Genomic DNA, 20,431 nt, shown 5'->3' on the forward strand with positions numbered 1-20,431 from the left:
CGGCCCTAAGCTCTGAAATTCCCTTCCAAAACCTTTCTCGCCTCCTTTACGACGCTCCTTTAAACCTACCTCTTTGACCAAACTTTTGGTCATGTCTTGACCTGTCTTAATGCCTCTTTATGTGGCTCGGAGTCAAATCTTTTTTAGATAGCTCCTGTGAAATGCCTTGGAACGTTTTTACTACATTAAAACCGCTTTATAAATGCAAAATGTTGTTGTGGTCATTGTTGCGCCAACAAAGAAGCTTAGATACAATCTGCAGATATGGTCACTTGCAGAAAATCATAACTACTGAATATTTTACAAAATGTGAATTAGGAATAGCTACTGAAGTACTGAAAAATCTGAATTGAATCAACCAGCAAATTGTTTTGAGAATTAAGTCCTTTGAATCAGATACTGCAGGCAGCAAATTGTCAAGCTGCCAAATCAATTTTTCTCATTGACAGCAAGATCTGGCACTAATCTGTAAGTTGGGTTGTTTCTATAAAATGCTGAGATGCAAGCTTTCAAAAGATTGATCAATGCGAATGACACAGAGCATTACTGTATTAACATGCAGCATCTTGTCATGATAGGACCAAGATCTGCATCAGTAATTCTAAAATTGAGCCGTTTGGGAAGCCACTGAACAAATGTCAGGTTCTGCCTATAGGGAGGGAGGGGAATTGGCAGGGGGCGGTGGGTGACAGTGGTGTGGGGAGCGAGTCAAATTCGGATTCTCTAGCTCAGCTCATGCACCTCAGAAATGAACAGGATGAGTCCATGCGAGGGCACCTCATTTGTATGGGACAGTTAGGCACAATTGGGTGAATCTCTGCCCATGACACGGTGCCACCATCATTACGCTGAGGAGTGGCAACTCCTGGCTAAAGGAATCCCTGCCCCTGGATCTGCCCCCGGCTATCATTTGACTTGTAAAGGGTGGAAGAAGTTCAGCCTCTTACAAGGGCAAGAGAAAACTCTCAGCAACAGCAGAGATCCGGCGGAATTTTGAGCCTGATAACTTTTGTAGCAATTTATTACTATTCGTCAGGATGACACAATGCCCTTTGATAACTGTGCGTGCTCCAGAAAGTTGGGCAAGCTAGAACTCCCTCCACATCTGCAGAAGGAGCAGAGCAATTAGCTGGGCCATTTCTGGATCCAGTGCGCAGAGGTCGAGGGCCACCTCAATCCCAAGAGCCTCTCACTGACATACAGCAAGTAGCCAGCCATCTCACATACTCCTGCCATTGGGGAGCTTATGGAAGAAGCACCAGGTTAGGCTGCACATCAGTCACACGCTATCAGCAAAGGGAAATAGAGGAATGCTAAACATCAGATAGACAGAAACATTGCATTTATGGTCATAACATTTGTTTGCACTGAAGCTGTACTGTGTCCAGAGAGTATTCTTGTTATGAGGTTGGATAATGTACCAGCAGGTGACAGTTTGGCAGTTGAGAGCAAGGTGAAGACTAACAGAGTACTGCTGATGCAGTGGGTACTCAGGAGTAGGTCTCCTCAATGAGAACTGAGCAAATGGCTCTAGCAGCTGGCTAAGGTGTTTCAGTAGCTGCATCTTCAGCTTCTTCCTGCTTAACTGGGAAATCTCCTTGAAGCTGTTCATTGCTTTCCTGCTCCATGTGCTCCATAATGATGCCTCATTGGAAGGCAAAATTGAGTTTTATTTTTGTAGGTTACAGACACGCAGGAATGCTCATCCTGGGCTCACAAAAAGATTGAGGCCCACTGCCAGCCCATTTGAGGCCCCCCTCCCCCCCCCCAACGGGACCACTTTCTACTGCCTCCCCTGCCCCCCGAGACCCGACCTGCTGGCCGGACGATGTACTACCCTTCCACAACCAGCGAGCTGCAGCGTGGCACCTGTTTGATACCTACAGTTCGCCAGTGGAATTAAGTGAGGCCTGCACCCCAATTTGGTTCAGGCTTCACGCTAGCGTGAACTGGAAGGCGGAGCTGTTGCCCTAACAAAAATTTCATGCCCATTTTGGGTGGGTCAAATTTGTCATCTGTTAATCTATTTGTTCTCTCTGCAGAACATTTTCTATAACTGATAAAATGCCTAATGATTTCCCAGTAATGTGCCCTTGTATCCAGGCAACTTCCTCACAACACCGTAAAGCAGTTTTATTACCTTTAATGTTTGGCTGATGCTTTATTGGACTGCGTTCTGCAAAGAAATTGCATCTGAAAGTGTTCACAAAAGTGCGAAAGCTAATGCTTCAGTTGAAGGGCCTGGATTTTGCTCTTGCCAGTAGCTTACCTTCTGTTCAAGAATTCCATGAAAAAGTAGATGTAAGAATTAAAAGGGAAGTGCATTTTATGTGAGCATAAAATGCTTTATACTCACGTCTACCTTTGCTAAGTATGGAGGAAAATATGCCTCATGATTTTTGGGCCCATCTTAACCTGTAGATATTTTCGGAAGAATTATATTCTACTGAATAGCCCTATAATAATAAATGGTATGAGGAGAGACACCCGCACACTTACTGATATCTCTCAGTTACCCCTAGTTACTCTGTGCTATGTGTTAGAATTGCTGGTTAAAGACACTCTGGGCACAGACATTTTGGGTGAATTTTCTCGTGACCGCTTGCATCGGGCAGAAGGCGGGCAGAGAGAGCCCGCTGTCTACTCAACTGAAGCAGTCCGAGGCCAGACCAATTTTCATGGTCGGGCCTCATTACCATTCCGTCAGCAAGCTGCTCATCTATTTTGAGTGGTTCACCGATTGGAGGCGGCTGAAAATCTGGATGCCCCATCCTGGAACCCAGCTGGTCCAGATAAGTTAAGGGGAATGGGGAAAAATGATCCCGAGGGAAGGCCACAGAAGTTCGAGCATCACGAGGGTGATTTTTGTGGGTCCAGGTATGCATTAATGCTCCTCCTGGCCCCACAAAAATAATTTACAAACCTATTTATCTCTTTTTATGAGGGGCCCTTTAAAGTCAGCTTGTTAGGCCGCACAATCCCAAGTACCAATGAACACGGTGCACACTCTTCCCATTGGTACTTTAACATTACATTGCCTCCTAATGACACCACAGGACCCTGATTTGCTTTTGCAAATGAGGCTCCTACCTGCTTCTGGCAGCTGGCTGGGCCTCCTATTTCAAAGCCCCAATCAAAGTCACAGGTGTCAGTGGGAACAGGATAGTAAGTGCTTCACTGCTATTTTAATCGAGCGACTGCCCCGTTCTCGCCTGCAGGAGGGGATGAAAATCAGCCCCTTTGTGTGAAAATTCACTTTAACTGACATCATAAAGTCTGCTCCAGTGACGCAGGTGCCACAAAACCCAGTACATTCGTATGTTCCAAAGGTTCAAATTGGGTAGAGTTGTACACAAAATACCTACTCACAGGCTGTCTCTAACCAAGAAGTCCAAAGCTTAAAACAAAGTTAAGAAAAGATGACCAAAGTTCATTCATAATTGTAAAGATATCTTCCATAATAATCTCCACGATTACAATGCAGCAGGGTACATTTCCCATTTAGATGATCGATTTTTGTGATTACCGATAGAATTTTGCCCCAGGGGTAGCTGACTACCAGGTGCCCAGAGCAAAATCCAAACCCAAGTCATTACAATCATTTTCACTGAAGCAAAAACCTGATCAAAGAATTTTTCTGTTGAATGAACAGATTACCAAACCACATACTATCCCCAGCCAGCATTCATCCTATTAATTGAATGATTTCAGATGTTTGCACCTATTAAGTAAATCCTTTTGTGCCTGAATTACCATGTTTTACACTTCAAATTATGCGCAATCACCTTCTGTTATTTTAACAATTCACAAGTTACAGCAAGTTTAAGACTTAACAGCATGAAATTCTAAATGTAAGATCAATCCAGATATTGCACAAAAAACAAATATGATTCCCTTTTAAGCTCCTTGTAAATGAGTAAAATATTGTGGTAAAAGTTAACACTCAGCAGGAGTCAGCTATGTTCGAAAAAAACACATGCAACCAAATCTGCACTGAACGTCCTGCCAGGCTTCAAGATTGTAAATTATCCTTTCTTACAAACATTGTATTTGATATCAAAAACCACTTGGAAATCACTTCAAATTTTGCATGTAGCTGCTGTACTGAAAAATAATACAAGGATTACATGGGATCAACACAGTAGCACAGCTTAGATCTCAGCAGCTGATAAATACTCACTGCAGCTTCAGCACTCAGAAAAACAGGAACACCGATTGATAACTATGTCCTGGTGCACGTCATTTTCAAAAGTCCGAAGATTCAACAAAAAAAAATCACCAATAGCTACTTGCTAGGAGTTTAAACGATGGCCTATATTGGGTTACTTCATAATAACTAGCAGCTGGCCCTAACAATTATAGATAGTCCAAGACTCAGAAGGTGAAGGTCACCTCAGTTTGAGGTTCCAAACTGGTGTACCAGTGAACAAATAAGATAAAGTTTGCATATCATTATGTTAACCCTTCCAGTGCTGTATTTCTTCTGCAACTTTAAAAAAATATAGTGCTAGATTTTGCATTACCTTTTCACTTTATTGCTTACTTCCTTCATTTTTATTATTAGTAAAGAACATCCACAGAGTAAAGACACTTTTGTTCTGACATTATGGTATGTTAGCCTTTATTACAAGAGGATTTGACTATAAGAGTAAAAGGGGCCGATATTTGACCATTTCTATGAAAACGGCGGCCACGGGTCGGTGCGGACTGGTCGCCGAGATTCTGCGGAGGGGCCACCATTGTGGAAATTACCCTCCGTTAGTTTAGGTGCACGCGTCGACTCCTTACCGATGGGCGGCGACCCCTTTCCAAAAGCACTACCGCCAGTCCGTGCTCCCGACAGCTTTTTCTGTCGGTACCCTATCTGTGTCTGGGCAGCACGGTCACCCTTAGAGGGGAGGTGGTGCTGTCGGCAACTCAATTTTATTTTTTTATTATCAGCCGACTGCCAGGTCAGGCTGACAATTATGCCCGTGGGTTCGGCCGGGCTGCCAACAGGCAGCCTGTCACCCCGTCTTGGGAGCCAGGCCACTGACCCAGCCGAAATCCTTCCTGGTGGGCCAATGTATGCCACTAAAGTGGCTGCAGAGTTTGCAGCGGCCCTCCCCTTTAACTGAAGGGGAGGAACATTGGGACACACCAGCGCGATGATGTCATCAGAGCAGCGCTGATGACTTGGAACGTCGGCCACTTCGACCGGCCCCCACTTCTGCCCCCACGTCCGTCCCTCTCCCCACACCAACACCGCTCCGATCGGAAACAAAAGCCAAACAGCTGAATTTCTCTGGATTTTCAACCCCATGCATTGGGGTGGATGGAACACTTGAAAAGCGGTAGGTGCGACCGGTTTTGGTCGGAGGGCAATTTCAGCCCCAAGATGTCTTATAGGGCTCTGGTGAGACCACACCTTGAGTACTGCGTACAGTTTTGCTCTCCTTACCTAAGGAAGGATATACTTGCTATAGAGGGTGTGCAACAAAGGTTCACCAGACTGACTCCTGGGATGGGGGGATTGTCTCAGGAGAGATTGAGTAGACTAGGCCTATATTCTCTAGAGTTTAGAAGAATGAGAGGTGATCTCAATTGAAACATACAACATTCTTACAGGGCTTGACAAGGTAGATGCAGGGAGGATGTTTCCTTGGCTGGAGAGTCTGGAACCAGGGGTCACAGTCTCAGAATAAGAGGTCGGCCATTTAGGACTGAGATGAGCAGAAATTTCTTCACTCAGAGGATGGTGAATCTTTGGAATTCTCTACCCCAGAGGGTTGTGGTAGCTCAGTCTGAGTATATTCAAGACAGAGATCGATAGGTTTTTGAATATTAAGGGAATCAAGGGATATGGGAATATTGTAAGCAAGTGTTGAGGTAGATCAGCCATGATCTTATTAAATGGAGGAGCAGGCTCAAGGGGCCAAATGTCCTATGCCTGCTCCTAATTCTTACGTTCTTATACTCTTATTACAGACTACCACCAGTGTTGTGTATGGAGAAAGAACACTGAACACTGTGAGCTCAAAGTAAAGTGTGACCTTAGTCTTTTATTGCAGGTCTCCAGAGTGCCTCTCCAACCTGTGAAGCCTCCTTAAATACCTGTGCTCCCAAGGGATTATGGGATCCCTTGGGACTCCAGGGGATGAACCCTTTGCTGGCTGTACAGAGGAAATACAAGTTTACATATATAACAACCAGCATAATTGGATGATATCAATGGAAGTATGAACTGATTTCCCTTTATTGGTGAAACAACATTATTAAATACAACCATTGCCAATGTGCTGGAACATTTTTTTTTCAAAGGGCAAATCTCTCTCTCTTTCTCCAGGTTTCATTGAGTTTGTGGACTGGAGGTCTACCCATACAATTCTGCCAGAATCATTGTTCAAATGGCAGATGACAAATTACCACTGTTAGGCAACTAAAGTATTTACAATTGCAAATCAGTGATTGTAATGAATTAGCTGCTGTGGGAAAGATTTGAATTTACTGCGAGCTGAACATCTTGTCCATCATACAGAATTATAGACAGGAGATACTAAACACTAACTCAGTCAATGGGGTAAGACAACACGAACTGTGAAAGCAGGCATTATCTGAACCATCGCTGATCACACAACATTACAAGGGTAACACAAGGTTATTATGTTTCAGTGTATTACCAGATTACTCACTACCTTTGCACAGAGTCCTGTCACTGAACTGCATTGGGTCAACACAGTGAAAGAATGACAATAATAATTGGACATACTTATAGCTGGACTCACTGTACTATCAGTTACGTGTAAGGGACGAAATGTAGAAATTAGTAGAACAGCAGAAATTTGTACCTAAAGAACTGGAAATACAGCCAAACCTCTTTATAAAAAGTAGCTTTTACCTGGTGTAAAGTTGGCATGGCAAGTTTTGTGGCCACCTGACTTTCCTGCCAGTGAGCATGGTGAATTTTCTGAGGTGAGTCTCATTAGCAGGTGGAGATCCTGTTTGTGCTAGGTAGTCCACCTTGGGGGGTAGGGATGGGGAAGGTGAAGAAGAAAGGCAAATGGCCACAGCTGTCCTGCAGCAGTGTTGTGGGACTACATTTCCAGAAGGGCGCTGTATTTAGAAATGTGTTTTCCTACTGCATGGAGTGTATTGATTGCTCTGTAATCGATCCAATTCCTGCAGAGAGGAATATTACATTTCAATGGGCCTTCCAATGGCCATTTTCAATGGGCCTTCTACTGGCCTTAGAAACACTGAATTCCAGTAACATACTTGCATCCAGTGTTGCCATGATGGGAGTGGCGTGAAATATGATACAGGGTGTCACTGCATCATTCCCACCTACGTTGAATATGCCCACCCATATTTAGTTGGATATATTCGATTGCTGTAACTTCAGGTTGAAAATCCCAGAAGTGCCAGCAATCAGCATGGAGCTAGTGGAATGGGTCTCTGACTAATTTTCCATGCCCTGCCTGTCCCCTAATGCCATTAAAATGGCAAAATTGTTGTGGAAATTCCTGCTCTCAATCTCCTCTACTGATTATACTAAACTTCCACTGGGATTGTAGATAGAGTTCATTATAATGAGAAAAGTAGTAGCAAGCTTTTGCTGCATATAAATCTGTCTATTCCCATCACCTCCAGAGTTTCCCAAAGATTCCTTGGTCCCCTCCCTTCCTCATGTACATGCTGCCCCTTGACGACATAATTTGCAAACATGTTGTCAGCTTCCATATATGTGATGTCTGTAAGCGCTGTAAGCTTGTAATGCTTGTAGCTCCATACTGTGGATGTGGACGTATTGTGTACTGCAGCTGCAGAGTTATAATAAACAGACAGGCAGCTTCCGGTAGCTTCCAGACAGAGAGCCTGCCATCTTAAGAAGCTGTGTGTGTGTACTGTGAAGATATCACAGTTGGCGACTGAGGATGGCGATTTTTTGGATGTTTAAAGCTTAATTTTTGTTGATGAAGGATTCATCAAGACTTTGGAAGTTTCTGTCTTTGAAAAAAAAGCTACAAAATCCGAGGTAAACTACAGCGCACGGTGAGAACAGCTAGAGATTAAAAATGGCAGGTGTAATCGGATATTTGGGTGAATATAGACAGGACCAGGAACATTTTAAAACCTATGTGGATCGGATAGAAATGTATTTCACTGCAAATAACATAATCAAAGTTCCAGACAATGCAGTCCAAAACCAGGCTGTATTGGAATGGAAGAAAGCCATTTTCTTATCGGTGGCGGGTCCGGCATTATACGAAACCCTTGTAAATCTGCTTGTGCCTGACGAGCCAAAGGACACAACGCTTAAAGAGATTTTAACAAAGCTGGAGCAGCACTATAACCCCAAACTGTTAGAAATTGCTGAAAGCTATCGTTTCAGGATTCGGAATCAAAAGATTGATGAAAGTATCAATGATTATATCTTAGCATTAAAAAAGCTATCGATGCACTGTAATTTTGGAAACTTTCAAAACTGAGCATTACAGGATCGTTTTGTTTGTGGGGTGAAAAATGATGCGATCAGAAGGAAGTTATTGATGATGTATGACTTGACTTTTGAGATTGCTTGTCAGACAGCGAGGTCGATGGGCAAGGCCGAACAAAATTCCCGAGAATTAAATAATGATTACGGTCGTCAGTCAACCAAGGTAAATCACCTGCAGGTTCAAAGTAAAAGACGGCCAGGGCCGAAAGTCTCAGAAACTGGAAATTCTACCAGAACGTCGAAGTCGTGCTATAGGTGCCTGGGACAACACATTGCTAAAAGTTGTCCATAGGTGAAGGCAGAGTGTTTTTTCTGCAGAAAGACTGGGCATCTTGCGAAGGCATGCCGACTGAAGAGTAAACCAGTTTTTAAAGCTATGAGTCCAGCGTTCAAAGCTAGAGTAGTAATCCAAAGAGACTGCATGGCTTGGAAGAACAACAGCAGGACGAGGAGATGTTAGAATTACACGTCATCAGGAGCACGAGGTTATCAGATAGCGATTCGGAAAGCATCAAAATCCACATAGATGTTGCGGGATTCAAGATACCAATGGAAATTGACACGGGTGCATCCATGAGTGTAGTACCGGAGTCACTGTAACGCGACAATTTGCGTGATTTTCAACTGGAGAAATCCAAGATAGAGCTACGAGGCTACTCGGGAGAGAAAATTCCTGTAGTAGGCCGTATCACCATACCGGTGAAATATAAAGATCAATTTCGGAACTTGCCTCTAATAATAGTGAAAGGAGACAAGATTGCTTTACTAGGAAGAAATTGGTTAAACTCACTGAAGCTGGATTGGAATAAGATCTTCTCTGTGGAAGCGAGATTTTCATCAACGGATGAGGTTATCAAACAGTATCCGAAGGTGTTCTGCGAAATGGGCAGTCCGATCCAAGGCTTCAAGGCGAGTGTCAGGCTACAGAAGGACACTAGATCGGTTTACTACAAGCCACGTTCCGTACCATATACACTCAAAGAGAAAGTTGAGCAAGAACTAAAAAGACTAGAGACTGAGAACATTATTTGTAAGATAGATCGATGTAATTGGGCTACACCCATTGTTGTTGTACCTAAGTCTGATGGTAAAGTAAGATTGTGTGGTGATTATAAGGTAACTGTAAACCAGGTTCTAGAGGGTAATGTCCCCAATACATTGCCGAATATAGAAGATTTGTTCACAACACTGAGAGGTGGTCAGATCTTCTCAAAACTGGATCATACGAATGCCTATTTACAGCTTGAACTAGATGAGGAGTCCAAGTCATGTTTGACTATAAACACTCATCTAGGCCTATATCAATTTAATCGGCTACCGTTTGGAGTGTCTTCCGCTCCTGCCATATTCCAAGGGGTGATGAACCAGATTTTGCAAGGTATTGAAGGGGTAGTATGTTATTTGGATGACATATTAATTTCAGCACAAAATAGGCAAATTCATAATAACATTTTGAATGAAGTCCTCAAACGGCTAGAGAAGCACAGAATACGAGTGTCTGCTCATAAGTGTGACTTATTTAAAAACTCAGTGGAGTACTTAGGGTACAGAGTAGACAAAGATGGTTTACATCCGACCAAGGAAAAATTGGATGCAATTAGAAATGCACCCACTCCCAGGAATGTCACTGAACTTCGTTCATTCTTGGGTCTTTTGAACTATTATGGGAAGTTCCTACCAAATTTGGCTACAGTATTACATCCACTGAATGAACTTTTGAAAAAACAGGTCCAGTGGAAGTGGTCAAAAGAATGCGAAACAGCATTCAAGAAGTGTATAAACAAATTGGTAGAGAGCACCATGTTAGTTCACTATGACATATCTAAGGAGATTAAACTAGCATGTGATGCCTCTCCGTATGGAGTTGGGGCAGTAATCTCTCATGTATTAAGTAGTGGGGAGGAGAGACCAATTGCTTTTGCTTCACACACTCCCAGTGTCAATGAGAGAAATTATGCGCAAATTGAAAGGGAAGCTTTGGCATTAATTTTTGGGGTCAAGAAGTTTCACAAATACTTGTATGGTCGTAAGTTTGCCATCGTTACAGACCATAAGCCCCGAACAGCAATCCTCCACCCAAAGTCCCCAATTCCAACATTAGCTGTAGCCCGAATGCAGAGATGGGCTTTAATTTTGTCAGCATATACATATGATATTGAATACAGACGATCAGCTGATCACAGTAATGCTGATGCAATGTCTAGATTGCCTTCCCCATCACCCGATGGGGAAGAAGTGTTTTATTTTTCATACATTGATGAACTGCCAGTCACAGCTGGGGAGATTGGTAGAGCAACCAAACGTGACCCCGTGATGTCAAAGGTGTATGAGTATGTTGCAACTGGATGGTCAAACCAGGTAACAGACAAAGATACACATCCATTCTTCATTCGTAGGAATGAATTATCAGTAGATAAAGATTGTATCATGTGGGGTCCACGAGTGGTTATACCAAATAAATTCAGGTCCAAATTATTAGGAGACCTCCATGACCAGCACCTGGGAATGTGCTTGACCAAGAATTTTGCACGCAGTTATTTATGGTGGCCAGGTCTTGATAAAGATATAGAGTACATTGTGAGTCAGTGTACGATATGTCAATCAGTAAGCAAGCAACCACCACCAGTACCATTACAGCCATGGAAATGGCCTACCAGGGTGTGGCAAAGGCTACATATTGATTTTGTTGAGTTAAATGGACATCAATTGTTCATTGTAATTGATAGCCATTCAAAGTGGGTTGAAGTGTTTCCAATGTGGAAAATAACAACAAGTAAAACATTGGACATTTTATGAAAATTATTTTCTATATTTGGCCTCCCTGAAGAAATTGTTTCAGATAATGGACCACAATTTCATTCAGAAGAATTTGCACAATTTACGAGCAAAAATGGTGTGAAACACACCAAGGTTCCACCATACCATCCTGCTTCGAATGGTGCAGCAGAGCGCACTGTACAAATTGTCAAACGTGTCCTCATAAAACAAATGTTAGATCTAAATCCAAGAAAACGACAGTTGTCATTGGATCACAAATTGGCTAATTTTTTGATTACATATCGAAATACTCCGCATACAACTTCTGGTAGAACGCCAGCGGAGTTGTTTCTCAAACGACAGCCACGAACCAGATTCTCATTGTTAAAGTCAAATTTGGCACAGTCTGTAGAAGAGACACAAATTAGACAAAAAGAGAATCATGAAAAAGGGAGACTAAAAGAGAGAAGAGTGAAATTAAACCAGAAGGTGAGAGTGAAGAACCGTCACCATAAATGCCATCACCATAAATGGTTAAAGTGGTTACCCGGAAGAGTGGTAAAGATATGTGGTCCTCGCACATATTTGGTAAAGATGTTTGATAATGGACAGGTTAGGTTTGTCCATATTGATCATATTTTACCTACAGACATGGAAGGAGTTGAAGGTGGGAATGATTCAATTATTTCTGACTCATCAGATAGTTTTGATATACCAATAGCAAATCCTAAATCCAATGTACTGGAAACAAATCCAGGAGAGAATCAGAATGAAAGTCTGAGTCCAAGTCAGGAACAAAGAGCCTGAAGTTAGAGTGAGTGCAAATAAAAATCAAGGAAATTCCATGGAGGGAAATGTTCCTCAGGATGAGCCTCAAATGAGTGTGAAATCAACACCATGTTTGGAAGGTTCTGTTCGAGAGCGAAGGTATCCTCTTCGAAACAGAAAACAAGTGGTAAAGTTAAATTTGTAAATATGTATAAAAATGAAGTTATTTATGATGTTTGTTATGATGGCTTTTTCATTAAGGAGGGAGAAGTGTGATGTCTGTAAGTGCTGTAAGCTTGTAATGCTTGTAGCTCCATACTGTGGATGTGGACGTATTGTGTACTGCAGCTGCAGAGTTATAATAAACAGACAGGAGGCTTTCAGTAGCTTCCGGACAGAGAGCCTGCCATCTTAAGAAGCTGTGTGTGTGTGCTCTGTGAAGATATCACAATATGTATGATGATGACATCCAGTTCTACCTCTCCACTACCTCCGTCAAGACATCCACTGCTTCTATACTCTCAAACTGTTTCTCTGACATCTAGGCTTGTATATGCCTAAATATCCTCTAGCTGAACATTGGGAAGAATGAAGCCATCGTCTTTGGCCCAATCACAAATCTAAGTCTTCACCACCAGCTCCATTCTATCTTGCTGACTACTGTCTCAAGCTGAACCATACTATTTGTAACCTTCGTGTCTGGAACAATCCTGATCTGAATTTGTGACCTATATCTTCTCCCTATCTCAGCCCATCTTCATTGAATTCTCATCAATTGCTCCAATGATTTCCTGGCCACGCCCCCCCCCCATTGTTCACCCTCTGTAAACTTCAGCTTATCCAAAACTCTGCTGCCTGTATCCTGTCCCTCACCAAGTCCTACTTGTCCATCACCCCGTGCCCCAACATCTCAAATTTAAAAATCTATAATGGCCCCCAGTACCTCAATATCTCAAATTTAAAAATCTCATCCTTGAGTTTAAATCACTCCATGGTCTCTCCTCTCCCTATCTCTAACTTCTTCCAGATCTACTATTTCCCTCCCCCAACACAAGCACTCTGTTCCTCTCACTGTCATCTTATTCCTCCACCCTCCCTTTGCTCCACCAATGACAGCTATGCCTTTAGCCACCTCCGCCCCATGATCTGGAATTCTCTCCCTAAGGGCTCAATTTTCCTCTTTGCCGATTTTTGGCACCCAGGAGGATGAACGGCCAATTTTTTTGTGCCTGATTGCGGCGAGAAAAAAAAGGTCCAACTTTCGCCACATTAAAATGTAATTTTGGTGCTGCGGTACCCAAAGATAAGTCTGGGGGTGGAGCTTCAAGCGTGCACCAAAAGGTCTGTGAGCATGCGCCGGGGGGAAAAAAGTCTCTTTTTCCATGTGACGGGTGTGCCCGCACATCCACAGTAAACTTCCTGGTCTGGATCAAGAGCTGGTGAGAACACATTGGGATCGGAGCTGGATCTGGACATTTAAATTTTAGCTGCAAAAGATGGATCCAAGGGGAGGGGAAGAACAAGGAGAAGGGCCAAGATATTTCTAGCAGAAGAAATTGAGCCCCTGGTAGACATGATTGAGAGGAGATGGGATGTGCTTGAGAACAAGGGAGAATGGGACAAAATAAAGTGAAACCCTCTCTACAAGCAAAACTTTGGGACCAAGTTGCAGAAGAGTTTAACGCAGTTTAACCCATGACCCCGAGAAGCGGCACGCGGATCAAAAAGTGGCAGCACCTTGGCCAAGCAGTTACTGTAAGTAATATTTTTATTTATGCACTGCAATTACATTTGTAAATGTGACTAATGTGTGTGTGTGTGTGTGTGGCCACCACAGAGAAGGAGCCTCTCTTAAAAAGTTCTATTTTCATCTTTGCAGTGGAAGATGTCACAGATCAACAGAGAAAGGTCAAAAACTGGAGGAGGAGTGCCAAATAGGCTTCAACTAACAGCCGTGGATCGCTAATATGATTAAATCTCGCAAGAGAAGATCAACTACCAATGTGGACACTGGGCCCAGGTTACCGAGAGAGGGTAAGCCCTGCAAATTGCACAGTCTCGGTTGGCACCGTGGTCTTTGAAAAGAGCCTGTGCTGTGTGACCCGCGTACTCATGTCACTCTGCCCCCTCTCCTTTTGCTAACCAAACATCTGCTCCGTTATGTTTTGCAGATGTTGCACATCAGGAAGAGGCAGAAGCTGAAGCAGAAGTAGAAACAGAGCATGATCAGGAAGCCGTCAGTCCAAATATTCTTCATCAACATCAGGATGAGAATGAGCTGGAGAATGAAGGGCAGCAGGAAGACCCAAATACTGAGATGTTTACATTGGAATTGGAACCCCCTGAGGACGCCAAGCCCTTTGCTGAGCGATACAACTGACGCGACATTTCATGATGTACAGTCTGAGGCTGCGGGTCCCAGTATGTTGCAGCAAGACACACCTGGGAGACGGCCGAGGAGAGTGGGAAGGAGAGCTCAACCTGAAATACAGGATGCAGAGGACATAGGACAGCTCATGGGAATGAGTGGGGAGAGCATTGAGCTAACGAGATCGCTCCTGGACACCATGGGTAGGGTGAGGGTAGAATTAGCGGGACTGTCAGTAGAAGTAGCAACACTGTCTGGGGGAATGGGAGCACTGTCGGGACAATGAGGGAGGGGATGTTGGAGATTAGGAGGGAATGTCGGAGACAACTGATGCAGTGTTGGGACAGATGAGGGGGGGGATGTCGGAGATTAGGAAATAAATGTCAGAGATAGCTGCTGCAATAAGTGGACACACCCAGGCTGTCATTGACCAACAGCAATTGGCAGCATCAACCGCTGACACTCACTTTCCAATCCAGGGAGTGTGCTGTGGGTTGATCCACAGACTGAAGAAGAGTCCGAAGAGGAACCCGGGCCTTCCACAATGCTGTCTGCTAGGTCTGTCCCTGTTCAATCCCATCAACAACAAATGCACCTTCACGCAGCAAACAGAAAAAACCTTGGGATTGAGGGTGAGGAAGCAGAAGTCTGTGACAACGGGCATAGGTAGGGGTAGAGGCAACGACAGGGGCAAGAGGGGCGCACAGCACTAAGGTCTTTGAATAAGGGGAGGAGAGATAGCTGCAGCTAGAGTTTGTTTGTTTGTTGCTGCTACTTGGTCTTTTCTTTACTGTAAAGTTTTAAGTTTGATACAAATTTTTTTATTTAGGTTAAATACAACTGTACAAATGTAAGCTGTACAAATAAACCGAATTATTTTTAAAATATAACCTACAATTATTTTTTGAATTAAAGCAACATAACCAATAATTTTTTCAGACTAACAGGTGCAAAGAGTCAACACTGTCGGGCTGTTTAGACTTCAGGCAGCAAATCGATCACGGATTAGCCGCTGACTCAAGTCTCTAGCTATGGCTATAGGTGCACAAGGCCGCCTCCTCCGCCGTCGTCCTGTGGGTTGAGGTGGTGGCATGGATTCATCCTCCTCCTCCTGCTGCTGGTCCTCCTCCTCCTCCTGCTGCTCCTCCTCCTTCCCTCTGCCCCCTACCTTCTTCCCTCAGGAGGATCTTCAATGTCCAGTACCTGTCCCCTCCTGATGGCCAAGTTGTGCAGCATGCAGCAGTGGTCCAGGCATCGGAAACGTTGCTTCAGTATGCCAATTGTCCGCTCTATGATGCTCCGTGTCATTATGTGCGACATGTTGTACCAATGCTGTGGCTCAGTGCGGGGATTGCATAGCGGGGGGGGGGGGGGGGGAATCGTAAGCCAGGTTGCGAGCCTGTACCCTTTGTCCCCGAGCAACCAGCTGTGCCCTTCTGGCAGCTCCTGAAACATTGCAGATATAATGCTCTCACATAGGATGAAAACATCATGAATGCTACCTGGGTATTTGGCATCCACTGCCATGATCCGATGCATATCGTCACAGACGAGCTGGACATTTAGGGAGTGGAACCCTTTCCTGTTGCGATAAACCTCGGAGTCGTCCAAAGGTGCTCTCAAGGCGATGTGGGTACAGTCAATCGCACCCTGTACCTTTGGGAAGCCAGCAATTCTGGAGAAACCCACAGCCCTGTCTCGCATTGCCTGCGTGGTCATAGGGAATTTGAAGAACTAGTCTCTTTTGGCATACAGTGCAGCAGTCACCTGTCGAATGCAGAAATGTGTGGCGTGCTGTGAGATGCAGCATATGTCACCAGTTGCTGCTTGAAATGAGTCAGAAACATAGAAGGCAAGTGCTGCAGTGACCTTCATTTCCACAGGTAGAGCAGTCCTCCTACCACTTCTTGGCTGTATGTCTGACCTGATTAGCTGGCAGATCTCGGTGATGACCCCCTTTCTAAATCGCAACCTGCGAATGCAGTCTGCCTCACGCAGATGTAGGTATGAGCGCCTGTCCCTGTAGATTCGATCAGGGTATGGCCTCCTTCCCCATCAATCCCCGAGCGATCTGGTTTCTGCGATGCTGGCATCATATTATCCGTCGCCTCTGCATGGCATACATGCAAATTAACCTTTTGACATGAGGCATATTCAGGGTTGCACCCATAATGATTATTCTTAATTTTGTTATTCTTGTTATCATGCGACAGTACATACTGAAGCACTCACACCTTTGCTGGTGACGCCCCAGTAGAACGGACCACACCCTGGTCTGTGAATGCACAACACTAAGCTCTGTCTCTATGGAGACGCGACACACAGTGATTTATGGCACTATTTATAGCTTTTGCCGAAATGCGTATGTTTGCTGCCATGCCGTCTCCAATGCACAGTTCGAAGTGCATGCCGGCAGGATCGCTCCCTCGGTCGGACAGAAACACAGGAGATCTGCGCTCAGCTTGGAAAGAAGCCCGGGGGAGGTGGAATCCAAGCGCCGAGCTCCAGTGCTTGTGTCGAGGGAGTGATCCTGCCGCCGGCCGGCTGGCACTCCTCCGACCTGTGCCTGGAGCCCCATGAGCAGAGATTCTGTGGCAGGGCAGAAGTCACTATTTGCCCATTCTCAAAAACATTCTGTGCAAAAAATGAACTTTCCAAGTTATTTTCCAAGTTCTCTCTGCAAAAATCATCATGAATTTGTGTTTTAAATTGGCTTCTTCCCTCGCTCCAAAAACTCAGAAATATACTCAGTCCCGATTTCCTTAAGTTTACGTAGGATTTTTCTCATCGGTACTTAAGGCCGATGTGTACCACCCTGAAAAAAATCAGTTTGGCGAAAATCAGTTAAATCGACAAAAAGGGACAAAAATGGCGCGGAAATCAGTTTTCACCCAGACCTGTGCCAAAAAACCTGCCGTACAAAAGATCTGGTACTGACAGTCGCCGCCGGCGTACAAACTTTGAGGAAAGTTGCAAAATCAAGATTGCTGAAAAAAAATCAGCAGACGCCAAAAAAGCAGTGCCCAATGGTGGTGAAAATAAAGCCCCAAGTCCTTATACTTCTCCACTTCCTTCTCCTCATTTAAGACATTGCTTAAAATGTAACTCTGCGACAAAACTTTTGGTAATACATCCTAATCTTTCCTTCTTGACTCACTATCCATTTTTGCTTACACCTCTGTGAATCACTTTGGTCATTTTTCTATAAATGCAAGTTGTTGCAGTTCTTGTCTATAATAGATGCTCTTGTAACTATCATCTGTGTCACATATACTGTCGACATCATAATCATCGAATCTGTCAATTTTTTTCTCATTAGTTAAATGTCGTTCTACTTCCTCATTGGTTAAGGATTTGTGTTTTCCCATTTCTAATTGATTATTCTCTAGCTTGTTATTCGATAATACAAAAAAAATCTTCCTCCCAAATTATATTTAATGGAAAACAATCTACATTCTCACTAAAGAAATCTGCAGGACTGCAATGCTTCATTTTCTCCCTCTGGGACACTTCAGCTGCCTGAGCTGCTTCCCATGCTCACAATCCCCCACCGAGGAAATTACAAGAAACAAAGCAAAAGGATGTAGAAAAAAAAGAGGAGTGAAACGTACAACAAAGGAGTAAGAAAAGGGGAGGAGAAAAAGGCAAAGTGAAATGAGTTAAGACAGAAAGTCAGCAAGTAAGTGAAAGAGAGAGAGAAAGAAAGAAAGACCCAATGGTTTGTATTTTCTTTAGGGCTGAAAATACTTTGATGAATCATTTATCATTGTCTTTCACAACTTCAAAGGTTTTGACAAGATCTGACCTGGTACACTTCTAAACAAGTTATCATATGGACTCCAACTGATTTTTTGTTATCTAGTTTCCTCTCAAATTGCTTTATCTGTGCTACAGTTGATAGCTCATCCTCTGACAATTTTTCCATTAACACACTGTTCCTTTTTCATATCAATGACTTCCTCCACTCATCATTCAATCACGCCCACTCTTTTGCTGACAATTCCACTCAACAGTCATAAACGTTCCTTACATTGCATGTCCTCAGTACACACCACCTCCAATCCTTTAGCAATGAAATGAACATAAGAACATAAGAAATAGGAGCAGGAGTAGGCCATTTGGCCCCTCAAGCCTGCTCCGCCATTCAATAAGATCATGGCTGATCAAATCATGGGCTCGGCTCCACTTCCCTGCCCGCTCTCCATAAACCTTTACTGTCTTATCGCTCAAAAATCAGTCTATCTCCACCTTAAATATATTCAATGACCCAGCCTCCACAGCTCTCTGGGGCAGAGAATTCCACAGATTCCTCCTCATCTCAGTTTTAAATGGGCAAACCCTTATTCTAAAACTATGACCCTAGTTCTAGATTCCCCCATGAATGGAAACATCCTCTCTGCATCTACCCTGTCAAGCCCCCTTATTATCTTATATGTCTCAATAAGACCACCTCTCATTCTTCTGAACTCCAATGAGTACAGGCCCAACCTGCTAAAACTTTTGTCATAAGTCAACCCCTTCATCTCGGGAATCAACCGAGTGAACCTTCTCTGAACTGCCTCCAATGCAAGTATATCCCCCCTTAAATAAGGAGATCAAAACTATATGCAGTACTCTGGGTGTGGCCTCACCAATACCCTGTACAGTTGTAGGAGGACTTTGCTGCTATAACTTGCTCCCTCATACCCTTCAAAAAGCAGTGAACATCTTTACATATGTATTGCAAATCTACCCAACAGCTACCACCTGTTTGATGCCTCCATCATTTGTCCTTCTTCGGCTATCCACATTCTCAACTTCATTTTCTTTTCTGACCACATCTCCTCCATTGCAAAAGCTATGTAAAGTGGCACAGTGGGTTATTCACTAGCTTTTCACTTTTGAGGCCTGATTTAAATCTAGTACAGATTAATGGTATGAAAGTCTCTTCTGCTGCTGGCTACAAATCCCCCATAAGAAATATGTTTAGGCCATCTCAATGCCCAAATACAAAACTACCCCTAAATTGGAAATAATTAGAAATGGCACTAAGCCAGGTTTCAGGATTGTTGGTATAGGAAATGGAAAAGTACCACTCTGCTGCAGTAGAATCATAGAATGATAGTGTACAGAGGGCCCATCATACCTGTGCCTGCTCTTTGAAAGAATTATCCAATTAGTCCTGTAAATGTTTCCCCTTCAAGTATTTACCCCATTTCCTTTTGAAGGTTGGTATTGAATCTGCTTCCACCACCCTTTCAGGCAGTGCATTCCAGTTTATAACAACTCACTGTGTAATTTGTTTTCCTCATGTCGCCACTGTTTTTTGCCAATTCGGAAATCTGTGTCCTCTGGTTACTGAACCTTCTGCTACTGAAAACAGTTTCTCCTTATTTACTCTATGATTTTGAACACCTCTATCAAAACTCCTCTTAACCTTCTCTGCTCTAAGAAGAACAATTCCAGCTTCTCCAGTCTCTCCAAGTAACTGAAGCCCCTCATCCCTGGTACCACTCTAGTAAATCTCCTCTGCATTATCTCTAAGGCCTTGACACCCTTCCTAAATTGTGGTGCCCAGAATTGGACACAATACTCCAGCTGGAGCCTAACCAGTGTTTTATAAAGATTTAGCATAACTTTGTTGTTTTTATACTGTATGTCTCTATTGATAAAGCCAAGGTTCCCATATGCTTTTTTAAATAGTCTTCTCAACTTGTCCTGCTAGCTTCACAGATTTGTGTACACACACCCCTAGGTCTGCACCCCTTTTAAAATTATACTACTTAGCTTACATTACCTCTCCTAATTTTTCCCACCAAAAAATAGCACTTCACATTTGTCTGCATTAAATTATATCTGCTGTGTGTATGCTCATTTTACCAGTTGATGTCCTCATTGTTTACTACATTTCCGAGTTTCGTGTCATCTGCTAATTTTGAAATGATGTCCTTTATACCCAAGTCCAGATAATTAATATATATCAAAAAGAGCAGTGGTCCTAATACCAACCCCTAGGGTACACCTCCCTCCAGTCTGGAAAACATCTGATCACTACATACTCTCTGCTTTCTGTCCTTTGGATA

This window comes from Pristiophorus japonicus, chromosome 10, assembly GCF_044704955.1.
Source record: "Pristiophorus japonicus isolate sPriJap1 chromosome 10, sPriJap1.hap1, whole genome shotgun sequence".
In the NCBI taxonomy this organism is placed as follows: domain Eukaryota; kingdom Metazoa; phylum Chordata; class Chondrichthyes; family Pristiophoridae; genus Pristiophorus; species Pristiophorus japonicus.